We start from the raw sequence: 15,026 nt of genomic DNA, 5'->3' as shown, positions 1-15,026 counted from the left end.
AGGAGGGTCAGGGGTGAGAGAGGAGGGAGACTAGAAGATGCCACACTGCTGACTCTGAACACGGAGGAAGGGACCGGGAGCCAAGGAAGGCAGGCAGCATCTAGAAGCTGGAAAAGTCAAGGAAACAGGGCCCCCAGAAGGAACACAGCTGCCATGCCGGGACTTCGGCCCCGTGACTCATTTTGGACTTCTGGCCCCCAGACTGTAAGAGAATAAACATGCTATTTTAAGCCACTCCATTTGTGGAAATTTGTTACAGCAGCGACAGGAAACTCACAGAGTGGAACACACACGGGTACGCACACCCCAGATGTACACCCCACTGCGTCTGGGCCAACTGGACACGTGTGACCAACACCCAGATCCGGAGACAGCAGATTTCAGGCCCCCGAAGCCCCTGCCGCCCCCTCCGCCTTCCAGTCCCTGCCCTGCCCCATCAGCTGGACTTCATCAGCTGGACTCCGGCGCCCAGACGAGGCTTCCCTGTTTGGAGACTGTGGATAATGAAGATGGGGGAGTCTTCGTCTGCTCGGGCCGCCATAACGAAATACCACAGACAGGCAGGCTTAAACGAGACATTTGCTTCTCACAGTTCTGGAGGCTGCAGGTTTGAGATCAGGGGCCAGCTGATTTGGTTGCTGGGGAGGACCCTTCTTGGCTTCTGGACAGTGTTCCAGCATCTCTTCCTCTTCTTACAGGGACACTAACTCCACCTGGGAGCCCCACCCTCACACCTCACCGAACCCTCATCACCTCGCAAAGGCCCACCTACTAACACCACACTGGGGGCGAGGGCTTCAACAGACAAATTCCACTAGGATGCAAACATTCAGTCCATAACAGAGCTTGAACTCAGACAGTCTGGCTCCCAAGTCCAGGCTCTTGGCCAGGACACTATGCAGACAAGCCAGCGGCCCAGCTTTGGCCTTTCCTGGGTGTCCCCATGTTGCCCTGGCCAGCTGCCCCGCTCACCTTGCAGGACATCTGCACTGTGACTCACATTCCAGAATCCACGCACGCGCCCGCTCCTCCATTTGGTTTTCATATGCCACAAGCACAGCTCAGAGGCTTTGAACTGAAAAGCAAACTGAATTAGAAGAACCAGCACCACCACAAGTGAGCCCTGCCCCTGACTGTTCCTAAGAAGCAGGCTGGCCACGTCTCTTCTGCTGAATCTGCACCAGAGTCCAAGGCGACCTCCATGGGGCCTCCAGCCCCAGAGGGGTGGTCCTGACTTCCACCTCCCCAGGGGGGCCCACTGCACTCAGAGCGACAGACCCAGGCCAGCAAGCCTGGTTTTTGGCAGGAAGGTTCCAGATGACCGGCACCAGCCGCACATCACAAGAGACACATGCAGCAGCCAGGGTGAGACTGGGGGCCGCCAGCCCACACTCCTGAGGACGGATCTCCTCTCACCCCCAGGCTGGGAGCAGCCGGAGCACGGCTGAGAGCCGCAGCGAGGACGCAAGCCATCTGGCTCAGGCCTGGGCTCTGTCCTCCTAGGCCTGGCCTGAGCTGAGCGAGGCCTGAGGCCTTGGTGAGAGCTGTGCACATGGAGGTGTCAGGACTGCAGAGGGCCATGGCTCTGACGGCTGGGTACAGAGAGCAAGAGGAAGGAAAAGGGCGTGTAAGAAGGTTCCAGAACCCACTTTGCACACAGGTTAATTCTGCACTTCTTGTGTCTCCCCCAAAGCACACCCCAGCTATCTTAGAAGTGAGCTATGAAGCAACGAAGGGGCCGGCTCTGGACGTGCCCTCCATCCAGCCTGACGCACAGCTTACAGTTTCAGGAACACACGGATGCTCCTGAGCTAAGTCCTGGTCCAGGGCGGGGCCTCTGACTCTCCTGCCTGGGCCCTGAAGGCAGGGTAGGGAGGCCAAGCCAGGCTGCGGCCTGCAGGGACGACGGGGAGGAAAGAGCCTGAGAAAGAAACGTCCCCTCCCCAAACACGACAGAACACCACCCACTGTGTGCACACACACCTGGGCAGCCTCGGTGGCCGTGCAGGAGGCCCAAGGTTGCAACCTGAGGCACCACGAGGCAGGGGCGTGGTGGTCCTGCTGCAGAGCCAGACCAGCCTCCAGGCAGCAGGAATTATAACTCGCCCATTAGAGAGTGAGGGCTCAGCTCTGGGCCCGGGGTGCCCTGGGGAACGTGAGGAGAGTCGAGCCCGTGGACATCAGGGGAGGAGCGTCCAGGCAGCAGGGGCAGAACATCAGCGGCCCCAAGACGGTGGTGGGCAGGGGACAACACAGGCCGCTATGGGGCAGGGCTTTGTTCTCCTACCTGGGGCCTGTGCTGCGTGACCCCCACCTGCAGCTCAGCTGCCGCTTTCAGACATTGTGCTTACCCTCCAAGACCCAACTCCCCTGGTGGCTCGGTGACAATGACGACAGCTAACACTGCTGGGGCGCTGGTTCCTGAGCCCTGCCTCACGGAGTTCTCAACAGCACCTGGGGGCACAGGAGCCACCTCCCCCTGCACGTGCGGCCGCCTCCCCGAGGCTCCCGGGCTCCCGGGCTCCGCAGACCCTCCTCCGTGGCCCGAGGCGCTCACAGCGCAGGAGGCCTCAGGAAGTGCGAGCGATGGCACAGGTGGCAGGCAGAACCCCACACGCCCTGCCCACGGCCCCCACCAGCTGTTTCCAAGGGGGGGTCTTTCAATAGCCACTGAGAAAACATGAGGCAGCAGGTCAAGTAGCCCCCTGGACAGAGGGCCATAAACTCTGATGACAGTGATGGAAAGACAACACCCGCCAGGCCCGGGAAGTCGGCAGATGGCCCCAGAGTCAGGGTCACCAGCCTGCCCAGGTGGGACTGAGGCTGGTTTACTGGGCAGCACTGGGTTCCAAGACCCAGCTGACGGTCATCTTTGTACTGTCTCTACTCAGAAGCTGGCTCTGTGCACGGTCTGTGGTGGCCATGCTCCAGGAGATCGGTCACAGACCACCCCATCATGGCGTTGACAGGCTGAGACCCTGCAAAATGGAAATTCCCACAGGAAAAGCCACGAGTCCCGAAAGGGATTCCTGGGACCTAGGAATGCGACTGCAAAATTCACCAAAATCAGGGGTGAAGACTGGAGCCAGGGCTCCCTGAGGTCTGACTAGTGGCCAGGGCTGCCAGTCAAAGTGAGAACCTCAACAGCCTAGAACCTTCTTTCTGGGGAGGACAGGGAGGTGCTCAGGGCAGGCCAGCAGCTTCCTTTCTTGTCCTGCCACCTCACCAGATCTGGGGACACAGGGCCGAGCCGGAGACCCCAAAATCCAGGCCAAGGTCAGTCCGACAGCCCCAGGCACAGACCAGCTTGCAGGAGCAGGTGTGCGTGAACGGCAGGGCGCCTTGTCCAGACAGAGCACACGGGTGGACTGGAAAAGGCCGGAGGTCAGCAGCCCCTCTGGCTGCAGCGGGCGCCGAGGCGGAAGGAGAGGTGCCTGCAGGTCCCTGGCCCCACCTCCCACTTGGGGAGTTTGTGACTTGCTGGATTTTATCACTAACCAGGGAAAAATCCGGAGGTTTGCTGAGCGCTGGATCCCTTCACTGAGTACAGACCTGGAGCGCTAGGAGCCCGCCGCGCTTCCTCACCCACTGAGATCCCCCATGCTCCAGCACCTGCGTCTCAGCATCCTTCAGTGCTTGCCGACCCCCTCCGGCCCTCCCGCCGAGACCCCCTCAGAGATGACCCTGCCAGACAAGGGGGCCAGGAGGACGCAGCCAACCTCACAGGGAGCCGTCCCGCCTGGCTTGTGTTGGCCGAGGTTCCCTCGTGCTCAGTGCCTCCGCAGGGCACAGACAGGCTCTGTAAAGGGGGTCAGAGAGGAGGGGCGGCCTGTGCCAAGGGCCTCAGGGACACTCCTGAGTGAGACTCAGAGGCAGAGTCCAGCCCAGCCAGGCTGCAAGTGGAGATGTCGGGGAGGCAGGTGACGGGTGTGCACAGAGCCCCCGGTCCAGGAGCCAGGGCTCAGTCCCCAGCCCTGCAGAGGGAGCTGCGCCCCACATCCTCCTCACGCTGGCCCTCACTCACCCGCACACGTGGGTTGGAGGACTCGTCCTCCAATCAGCCCAAATCCATCCACCCTGGCTCCTCACTGGCCCCCCAGCTCCTCTCACACCCTCCAACCTGGCTCCAAACAGCAGCCAGAGGCTCCTCTGACAGCGTAAGTCAGAATTTGATGCTGTTCTGCTTAAAACTCGGCAGGGGATTCCCCAATCCAACCACTCAGCGAGTCTTTCCAACCTGAGGCCTCCACTCCACCTCACCAGCTTTATCTCCCTCTGCTTCTCCCCTCATCTTTGCTCTCTGGGTTCAAGCCACAGGGACCTTCTCTTAGGTCTTCAAACGCCCACAGTCTGATCCTGCCCCAGGACCTTTGCACGTGTTGGTGCTCCTCAATCTCCCAGTCCTGACTCAGATGCCATTTCCCCTGAGCGACCTTCCTGACACTCCTCTGCAGTCTAATATGGCCTTTTGTCATTTCCTCTCACGGGTCTTGGTCTTTCCAGTCGAGGATGACACAGGTCCTCCTCAGGGCACTGGAAGAGATTTCTGGAGGCGATGCAAGTCCACCAGGAAGGGCTCAGAAAACCCCTGGTAAACACGCCACATTTCTAAGTCTACATTCAACTGCAGAATCCCCTGACTCAGGCCCACAGTCCCCAGCAGGCCCAGAGGGAGGAGGTCTGTGATGACCCCAGGACTCAACTTCACTCGAGGAGAAGCCAGCAAAGACGCCATGAATGGACACTGGGTGGGTGGGGACAGCGCAGCCCGCTCTCACACAGCACGCCCAGCAACCAGAGCAGAGGTACTAAACGCGGGGTGCACACAGCGGGCCAGCCGTGAACTGACAGAGGACACCAGCAGTGCCAGAGGGTCCTGGTGGGAACTCAACAAATGCTGCTACATGTGAGCCCCTGGCTGGCGTCCCAGTACGAGGCCACCAGCACCTGAAGGACACCTGCACCTGCACGGCGGGCATGCCGGCCCCCAGGTTTCAGGCCTCAGCCTCCTCCAGCCTCCTAGGGGGTTTCTGGGGACCTGGCTCTGAGGACTCAAGGGCATTTAGAGTCCCTGCCTGTGACGGCCTTGCACACACAGCACCTGCTGGGAGGTAGCGGGGGTACTCAAGCGAGCGGCGGTCCACAGCCCTGACACGGGATTAGCCCAGGAGCCCCGGCCTCCATGGGGACCTCCACTCAGCTGCATGCCAAGCCCAGCTGTGCCAAGAGGCCGCCTGCTTGCACTCACTTCATCAGCAAATACTCCCTGTGCAAGTATTATGCACCAGGCTCTGTCAAAGCCAGGACATTGCTGTGACAAAGCAACCATGCCCTGGCCGGAGCGGACATCCACGTGTGTCCCTGCGAGCACAACTTGTGTGTGAACCAGCCCCACGGGGCCCGCCCAGACGCAGCTCCCTGCTGGACCCTGGGCCCCTTGGGAGGCAGGTGTCCTGTCCTGACACAGCTACGGCCCTGAGCCCCTCCTCCAGGAAAACTTGCACCCACTGGCAGTGGGAGAGCCTGCGCCCTGGTGGGATGTGGAGAACCTCTGCCTCCTGTGTACCCACAGGGCGCCACTTGGCCTCCTCCCACAGGACCCACTTCTGAACAACCTGGCCCCTCCCACAATGAGCCTGGCATACAGCAGGTGCTCAACTGAGGCTCCCTGGATAAACAAGTGGGTGAAACTCGAAGTGAGCCTCTGCAGAGACCCGTTAAGCCACTGCTCCCGGGTGGACAGCCCTCCGCAGGGATGACAGTGTCTCTCTCCCACGGGGAGTGGCCACTGCCTCGGCCAAGGACCTCTGGGGCCCGCTCTGCGAGCCCACCTCACAAGGACCGGGCTTGGGTGAAGCTGCAGAGAGCCAGGCAGCTCTTCATCTCACATCTGCGTCACGTGGGGACAGTGGCTGCTCTCGTGGGAACACAGAGGTGAGGGATTTCGCATGTTCACAGCCTTGCTCCTGGGAGCCCAGGCTGGGGTCATCTGGTGCTTTCCCCTTTGCTCGTCTCAACCCCCACGCCCACACGCACCCCAATCACCTCCATGGATCTGGCTCCATCTGAAGGTTGAGGAAGCCACAGGCTTCGGGCACTCCAGCTCTGCCAGCATCATCAGCAGGAAACCACATTTTCCTTAGCACGGCCGCCCCCAAACTCCCTTCCCCACATCACTAACCTGTAAAGGTCAACGTGCAGCCAGGTTCCACCACGTGGTCGCCTGGCCCCGGGGCCAGACGTGAACACACGTGGACACACAGATCCCTTACAGAGACCTGCGGGACGCAGGTGCAAGGCGTGCAAACATATGCTCACCATCTCAAGGGTTTCAGACACTTTCAAAGGGGCTTTGGGCCACCCCGGGAGCTGTGTCTTCTTCACCTGGCCTCCCTGACGAGGTCCCAGGGCCCTGCCTTGACCTTTCCACAGGCAGGAAGCTCAGCACCTGAATCCCTCAACCAGCCCCTTACTTTCCTGGGCCTTTCCTGGGGTCAGGCATCTGCAGAGCCGAGATGAGCACACCCCCACTCCCCAGCGACCGCTGGCAAAGCCCGCTCCAGGCAGCGCAGGGCAGTCCCACACCTGGGCAGGTTGTGCAGGAACCATGGCCCCAAAGATGAGGACCCTCGGACACAGCCTGGCAAACTTGCTTGCCCCAGTGCCCCGAAGCCACAAGAAGAGCTCCCGGCTTTTCCAGTGCCTCCGTTCCTGATGGCACAAAGTGGGCTGAATAAATAAAACTACCCAGCATTTCGGACCATTTCTCTCTGAGCAAACGGTGCCCCGCAAGGCCACACGACTCTCCCAAAGCCCGAAATGATGATTAGGCCCAACGAGGGTGCATATTACGGGTCCGCTCCCTCCCAACGGTGACGTATTCAGGTCAGCTGCAGCAGCCACCTCCTTCCACAGGACAAAGGTGATACAACCCCTGTCATCAATTTCTTTCTCCTCTCAGAGTAAGAAAAGAAATAGGCAGGCCGCCTTCCTGCCGTGGGGAAAGTGCTGAGCTGGCCATTCAAACAGTGGCCTCCAATCGGCAGGACCCGTGTCCTCTGGGCGCTGTCGGGGCCTCTGGCCGCCGGCCTCCGACCGCTGGGCCTCTGCTCAGGCCACGGAGTGGCCCTCCGACCCCAGGTCACAGCCTTTTCAGCGGTAGTCCAGCCTTGTTCCTGAAGAGCCCTGGGCCCTTGGCCCTGGACACTGGCAGCTCCTGCAGCACGGGGTGCCTTCAGTCTCTGCACGGGGCCGCCTCATGTCCTGAACTGCCACAGACGCCACAACGGTGGCCCAGGCAGAGCAGTGCCTGTGCCCAGGCCCACCTCCCAATAGTGGCGGGCCTGGACCACGGGCACTCCCTGCTCCACTGGTGAGGGGGCTGAGAGTCTCCCCAGGGCAGGGGTGGGGGTGCGAGGACACACGCAGGGCCAGGTGATGGAGCCCCTCAAACAGCCCCATATTAATCTTCTATTCCTGCTGTAGAAAATTGCCACAAATACAGTGCCTTAAATCAACCCAAATTTATTATCTTAACAGTCCTAGAGGTCAGAAGTCTAAAATGGGTCTCACGGGGCTAAAATCAAGGTGTCAGCAGGGCTGGCTCCTTCTGGAGACTCGAAGAGCAAATCCATTTCTTGGTCTTTTCCAGCTTCTAGAGGCGCCACGTTCCTTGGCTGGTGACCCCTAGTGATGCATCACTCTGACCTCTGACTCCGTCCTCACATCCCTCCCTGACCCAGACCCTCCGCCTCCCTCTCATGAGAACCTTTGTGATGACACTCAGCCCCCCGGATAATCCGGATAATTCCCCATCTCAGATCCTTATCTCGGTCACACCTGCAAAGTCCCTTTTGCCATGAAAGGTGACAGATTCACAGGTTCTGGTGATTTGGATGTGGACACTTTTGGGGGCCAGGATTCTGCCCACCACTCTCCCCCTGGAGACAATTCTCTGGGTCCATGGAGGCCCCGGTCGCCCCGGGGGGGCAGGGATGATCCCCTCCTTTCACTCGGCCCAGAGCAGCCTTCCCACCCTCGGGCACTCACAGGTCACAGAACAAAGAAGGGCTCTCATTTAGTGGGGCCAAATGGCCCTCAGGGGGTGTGGGGGCCCCGGCCAGCCCCCTCCTCCCATCTCATTCCTCCCCATCCCAGCTGCGCCCCCAATGCACCTGAAGTGGGATTCACCAAATGACCCTACCAATGATCCGTCACCTTTGCAGGTAGCCCAGGCCAGGATGCACATTATTTCCTACCTGCCAGGGGCTAAGTCCCAGGCGGGGGTGCCCAGGAGCAGGAACCACACCCAGGAGCATCAGACTACGAAGTCAGAGCCCTGCAGGGCGGGGAGAGCTGCTGCATCAGAGATGGGGCTGCCTGGGTCACGCGGCGCAGCTCCCAGCCCAATGACTCGCTCCTTTTCAAGGTCTGGTGCCGGCCATGCCAGGCTCCAAGGTGTCTGCTGACCTGGCACAGCCAGCTGGGGCCAGCCAGGGGGTGGCAGGGAAGCCTGTGGGAGGCCCGGGGGCCACCATGCCTGCCTGAGGAATGAGTCAGAACCCCTCAACCTCTCAGGATCTGAGGGCACACCAGGAGAGAGAAGTCTGTACCAGAATTCGTGAATTCCCTCACTGGGCTCCCGCTCAACAGGACACCCACGTGAGCCAAGCAAGGCTGCCAGGTGGGTGGCACCGGAGGGAAACCAGGGATGGCTCCCTGGGGGATGCGCCTGCCACCTCCCACGAGAGCCATCAGGCAGGAGACTGTGACCAGGCCGGGGAAGAGGGTAGCCGGGGGTGCTGTGAGCCCAGAGGGACCCAGAGGTGGCCATCTTGACTCTCCAGACTTGGTTTCCTCATGCAAAGCTCCCCCTTTTCGCAGCCTGGGGTCCCAACAAGCCCGGTCACACTCCAGTGGGACCCAGGCCTTTCAGGACCCAGACGAGGAAGGATGCTCTGTGTTTACAGAGAATGCTGGCCACAGCTCCCAAAGGGACGAGGCGAAATAAGCTGCAGCCGTGGAGCCCCGAAAACAGAAAGCAGCACCATGTGGCGAAGCATTTCGTACAGCGCACACCCACAAGGGGCTGGCCGGCCCCCCAGAGTCTGTGAGGAGAAGGGCAGGGACAGCAAGCTGGCCAGTGACTCCAGGCGCAGCCCCATCGGCACAGGGCCACCCTGACCCGGGGGAGATGGAGGGGACACCTTGGCTCGTGCCCACTGCACGCCCAAGTGTCAAGGGCCACAGCCCCACCCACCGCCCCAGCCCCCAGGGAAGCCACTGGGAGGAAGGAACAGGCTTCGAGGCTATTTTTAAACCTGCAAAAGTAGAAGTCTTGAGCAGGAGTCCTCTTGGCACACAACTCCACAGGCCCAGAGCAGCCAAAAATAAAAATCAAGTGATAATCCTTAAATAAAGCTCCTTCCCACCGGCCAGGAGTGCAAACGCAGGGACCACTGAAAAGCCACTTCGACCAGCTGGTCAGGTGGGAAGGCTGCGCATCTGGAGGCCCCACCAGGCCCAGGTTCCCACCCCTCACCTCCATCCTCAACTCTGACCCAACTCTCCCGGCCTCCAGCCTCCCAGTGAATTGGGCTGGGAGGGCCCAATTCACCCCTCCCACCGTCACCTCCGATCTTTCTAGAAGGCAGAGCCACACCCTCCCCAAAGTGGCCAGATGTGGGGTCCTGAGCAGAGGGCACAGCTTGGCTTTCAGCAACCAGGGAAGGACCACTGGCTGCTACGCCGCCCCCCTCCCCTCCTCCATTTGGGGAAACAGTTCCTTCCAGGAAATGCCTCCTTTTATGGCCATCCCTGCATCTTTTCCCTCACATTTCCTGTGTCATCTGCCGCCATACGTGGAGAGGATGCGTAAGGAACGGCGGAAAACACTGACAACCCTACTGACTGGGAAGCAGGAAGCAGCGATGTTTGGGGCATTTACACTCTGACACGACAGGCTGCAGCTTAGAGGCTGGCGAATTGCTGTGTTTTAGGCACGTCTTAGGAAACTGACGAGGGCTGGGGGTGAACAAGCAGCACGTTAAAATTTTCCCCACGTAAAACAGGAAACAGCAGGATCCCAGCCAGCGTTTTCACTCAGAACGGCCGATTTTCAGGAACCGAGGACTGCCTGCCAGCAGAGATGGCGTGCCACATCTGACCGCTGAGGTCCGGCGCCGCCGGGGCCCAGGGCGCCCAGGACGGAACCAGGAAACGTGCGTGCGCCCAGCCCCCCAGCCCTGCTCCCTCCCCTCCTTCCACCCAAGCACTTAGGGGCTGGGCAGGCGCTCAGCTGGGGCCGAGTCCAGTGCCTGGTGGTCAGCTCGCCTCTGTGCTCAGAGGTCTGACCTGGGCAACGAGGAGGCGGGCCAAACATCCGTGATGAATAATTCAACAGCAGGCTCTCACCGGGAAATGGATTACGACATTCAAAGCCAGCCCAGTGGGTGAGACATGCAATTTTCTTAGGGGCCAATTTCATCTTTTTCCTAGATAAATTCTGCGTGATACGCACATCCAGTCTCATCTCTGTCCTCATCTCTGCTCATCCGATCTGTCTGTTCCCTTCCTGCTTGCCCGGGTCAGCCACACACTGTCCTCACGAGAGGGCAGAAACCACTTCGTAAGCACATCGCCATGGGGGCAGAGCCGTCCAACCCAGTCTCTGGCACTGGGAATTTATGCTCTCAGCTCAACATCACCGAATAAACAGGAGGAACAGAGTTTTCAAAACAAGAAAAAGCCAGACCCCCAGAGGGACCCCTGCAGATCCAAGTCCAAAGGTCCAGAGGTATTTGATCACTGCTGCAGTGGGTTCCAATGGCTGCCTGGCCTCTGGTGACACCTCCAGCAGCGGCAGTGGCAGCTCCCAGGCCCCTCTGTTTTCAGAAGACTTTGCTGGTGAGCAAATTCTTCCTTTCCCTGAATCACCCCGACTGCCCGCCCAGCACCTTCCCTCCCCTCCAGGGCCCCTCTGTTAGGTCTCGGCATCCAGAGGGAGGCCCTTCGGGCTGCAGCAGGCAGACGGCGCCCTCCTGCTCGCCTCCCTGACCAGCCTCTCCTAGAAGCCCTCCCATGGGGTAACAGCCGGCCATGCCGACCCAACGTGTGTCAGAGCAGGAAGGGGGCTTCCGGAAGCACCAGGGGCTCAGGAGCAAAGGGCATCCTCTCCCTGGGTCACGTTCTCCAGGAACCACCGCCACCACCTGCCCATCTGTGTGCACCGGGAACCTGCATGCCTGTGCAGGTGTCAGTGGCCCAGAGATGATGAAGGCCCTGCCCCGAGGGCTCAAGACCCCAGGGCATGGTGCCCGAGGAAACACCCTCTAGCACGTCCAGGGAGGAGTCCTCAGGCCTTCACATCAACACGGGAAGAAGAAACAGCTCAGCAACAAGGAACCCGCACACGGGTGAGGGGGCCTCAGGCTCAGCCTGGCAACCAGGGGCCCCAGACCCCTGAGGCCCCACAGGCATTTCCCTCCAGGATCCAAGCTCCACACCAAGTCGCTTTCGGGTAGAGCCTGTGCGTGCAACTCACAGTGCTGGAGAGCGTCCCTCCCAGAGCCCGTACTCAGCAGGCGATGGATAAATGCACACTGCTGCACAGAAACTCTGGATTCTCTGCTCGTGCTCAAAAAGCAGAAACAACTGAAATGCATTCTGGGCTAAATGAAAATGTACGATGCTTTTAATTTATTTATGCGCTCCTTTAACAAATTTAGGATCCTGCCTCCAGTCACGAGCCAGAAGGCATTTCAATTTCACATCTTCGTCCTATGCCATCTTCTCACAGGAACATTTGTACTCTTCAATACTTAATAACCGAAGGAAGCCGCTGGACAGCGGGCTATTTCCTCTCTCCACAAAGAATAATCGTCTGCTTTCTGAGAGAAAGTACCGCAGATAATTGAATGGAATTTTAACACTGACCACTTGGGCGTTTTACAGACGCAGGAGCTCAGGCCCTGCTGGTTAAATGTCCACAGCTAGACGCTCACTGGTGGCTGAGTCAAGAACCAGGAGCCTGGTCCAGGCCAAAGCTCTTCCTTGCCCCACGTCAGCACTCCCTCCTTCAGATCAGAGAGGCAGGGGTGGCCATCCCAGCACACGGATGCAGGGTTAGCAACAACCAAAACACCTCTGTGGGTCCCAAACGTGTATTACATCCTTTCTTACACACTACTCCCCTGGGTCCTGAGACAGAAGACGCTCTCCTGTGCAAATTCCAACTCCGACCAGGTTTTTCTGCAATTCATTCCTCCATTCACTGAGCTCCTATGAGACCCAGGACATCATGCTAGGTGCTCAGGCATAGAAACAAGTGCAGCACACGCACGCAAGGTGCGGACAGCCCGGTGAGAACCACCAGGCCCTACACAGCTGGAGACGATGCAGTCCCACGGCCAGGGAACAGGCGGGCTCACTCCTGCCACCCCCACAGCAGAAGCAGATGCACACGGAACAGGGGCTATCTTTCGGTGCCACTGGAGGGACCTCCAGGACACAGCGTAAGTGTGGAGGAAGTGAGAACGTGCTAGTATTTCTTTAAGGGGAAGGTAACAACAAATATACGTATTTGCTTCTATAAAAACTTCAATGGAAGGATAAACTGTAAAATTAAACAAACATGGTTATCTACAGGAGAAGAGAGGAAATGGGGGGTACAGGAAGAGAAACTCAATTTCTCTGAATATACTTTGACTACGGAACAATGTAAACAGTTTTAGATAACTACAAAAACACATTTAATTGTAGAAAGACCTCTACAATACACATAATGGGATGACACAACATCACAGACCTCCTGAGATGTGCTGAGGACACACCGCCACACCCGTGACACTGCTGACCTGGATCTCATCGTGGGGGAACATCAGACAAATGCAGATTGCGGGGCGTTCTACAGAATAACTGACCGGCACCCCTCAAGAGCATCAATTTTGGGAAACACAGAGAAAGGCGGAGTTTCTATTCCAGGTTACAGGAGGCTAAGGAGGATGACGACTGAATGGAACTCGTAATGAGGACTTTCTTTTTCTATAAAGAGCATCACTGGGACAAAGAGTGAGGTTGGAACAAGGCCTCAGACTAGATAACAGGGTCATATCAGCGTTAATTTCCTGATCTTCGTAACTGTACGGCGGTCAGATAAGAGAGTACCCTTGCTCTTGGGAAATACACACGGAAGAATTTGGAGATCATCAAACGGTTCAGAAAATAAAACACACAGATGGAGGGAAGGATGGTGGGTGGATGGACAGACAGGTGGATGGGAGAGAAAGAGACAGACAGACAAACGTGGCAAAATGTCAACGTTTGGGGAAGATCTGGCTGAAAAGGGTACAGGGACTCCTTGTCTTTACTGTTCTTGTAACTTTCCTGTAAGCCTGAAACTGTGTCAAAATAAAAAATTAAAAGAAAAAAGCAGTCTCCAAAAATCTAAAGCAAGAGAAACAGATGAATTCAACTCTTTATTGAGTTGATGACACAGCAAGAAAGAGGGAAAAAACTCTTCCAGGTGACTTCGAAATCCAGTAATTTAACTGTACCTCCCGAGTACGACATACTCTGAGGAAAAAGAACCAGAAACAAACGTAAATTATAGCGCTGCTGGTATTTTATTCTCAGACTGCTGCATGTGTTGGGGGATAAGGCAAATGAGTAATCGCTGGTGTCATTCACTGAGAACCAGGATTTTCAGCACGAGAGAAAGATTCAGAGAAAAGTCTGACGAGGTTAACTCAACACCTGGAGGTCCGACAGCAGAGACGTGAAGAGATATCTGTGTACCCACATTCACAGCAGCATTGTCCACAACAGCCAAAAAGTGGAAGCAACCCACGTGTCCATCAACAGATGAATGGATAAGCAAAATGTGGCCTATCACAAAATGGACTGCTAGCCTTAAAAAGGAAGGAAGTCCTGTCACACGCTACAACATGCACGAACCTTGTGGACATGATGCTAAGTGAAATAAGCCAGACACAAAAGGACAAATACTGTGTGATTCCACTCACGAGGTACTCAGAGTAGCCAAAATCATAGAGACAGAAAGAGGGATGGTGGTTACTGCCGGCCGGGGGAGGGAGGAATGGGGAGTTGTCACGTAATGGATAGAGTTTCAGATTTACAGGATGAAAAGAGTTAGGAGATGGATGGTGGTGGTTATGGAGATGGATGGTGGCAATGGTTGCATAACATCACAAATGCATGTAATACCACTGAAATGTACACTTAAAAATGGTCAGAGTGGGGCTGGCCCAGCGGCATAGTGGTTAAGTTCTTGCACCCCACTTTTGCGGCCTGGGGTTCAAGGGTTCAGATCCTGGGCGTGGACCAACACACTGCTTATCAAGCCACGCTGTGGCAGCAACCACATACAAAATAGAGGAAGACTGGCACAGGTGGTGTTAGCTCAACAACAATCTTTCTCAAGCAAAAAGAGGAAGATTGGCAACAGATGTTAGCTCAGGGCCAATCTTCCTCGCCAACAACAAAAAGAGGAAGAAGAAGAAGAAAGGTTAAGATGGCAAATTTTATGTTTGTAAGATGGCAAATTTAGGAAGAAAACAAAAACCTCATGGTCCTGGATGTGAATTTGAATTATCTGGATGCACTCATGATGTCCTAGCTCTGCCCCTGAAAAGGTCTAGAAACAACCACCAGTAATGAGTAGCCTAGAATCCTTTTTACACCTCTAAAGCCTCTAACCACCACTTTTCACCACAGGAACCAAGAGAAATGGTTAACTCCAGGACAGGGGCAGGAAATGTTCAAGAGGAGCCTGGAATAACTTGTCCCACCAAAAAGCAAGGAATCATGGGGGCTGGCCCCGTGGCCAAGTGGTTAAGTTCGCGCGCTCCGCTGCGGCGGCCCAGTGTTTCGTTAGTTCGAATCCTGGGCGCAGACATGGCACTGCTCATCAGACCACGCTGAGGCAGCGTCCCAGATGCCACAACCAGAAGGACCCACAACGAAGAATATACAACTATGTACCAGGGGGCTTTGGAGAGAAAAAGGAA

General features: G+C 57.2%; 1 protein-coding gene across 8 annotated transcripts in view; it reads right to left on the bottom strand.

The window, feature by feature from the left end:
• Positions 1–15,026, bottom strand: part of GRAMD4 (GRAM domain containing 4) — an 83,562-nt gene that overhangs the window by 23,830 nt on the left and 44,706 nt on the right. The gene's annotated exons all lie outside the window — the stretch shown is intronic.

The sequence above is a fragment of the Equus caballus genome, chromosome 28 (genome assembly GCF_041296265.1).
Source record: "Equus caballus isolate H_3958 breed thoroughbred chromosome 28, TB-T2T, whole genome shotgun sequence".
NCBI lineage: Eukaryota > Metazoa > Chordata > Mammalia > Perissodactyla > Equidae > Equus > Equus caballus.
This window is presented reverse-complemented; position numbering and strand designations above follow the sequence as displayed.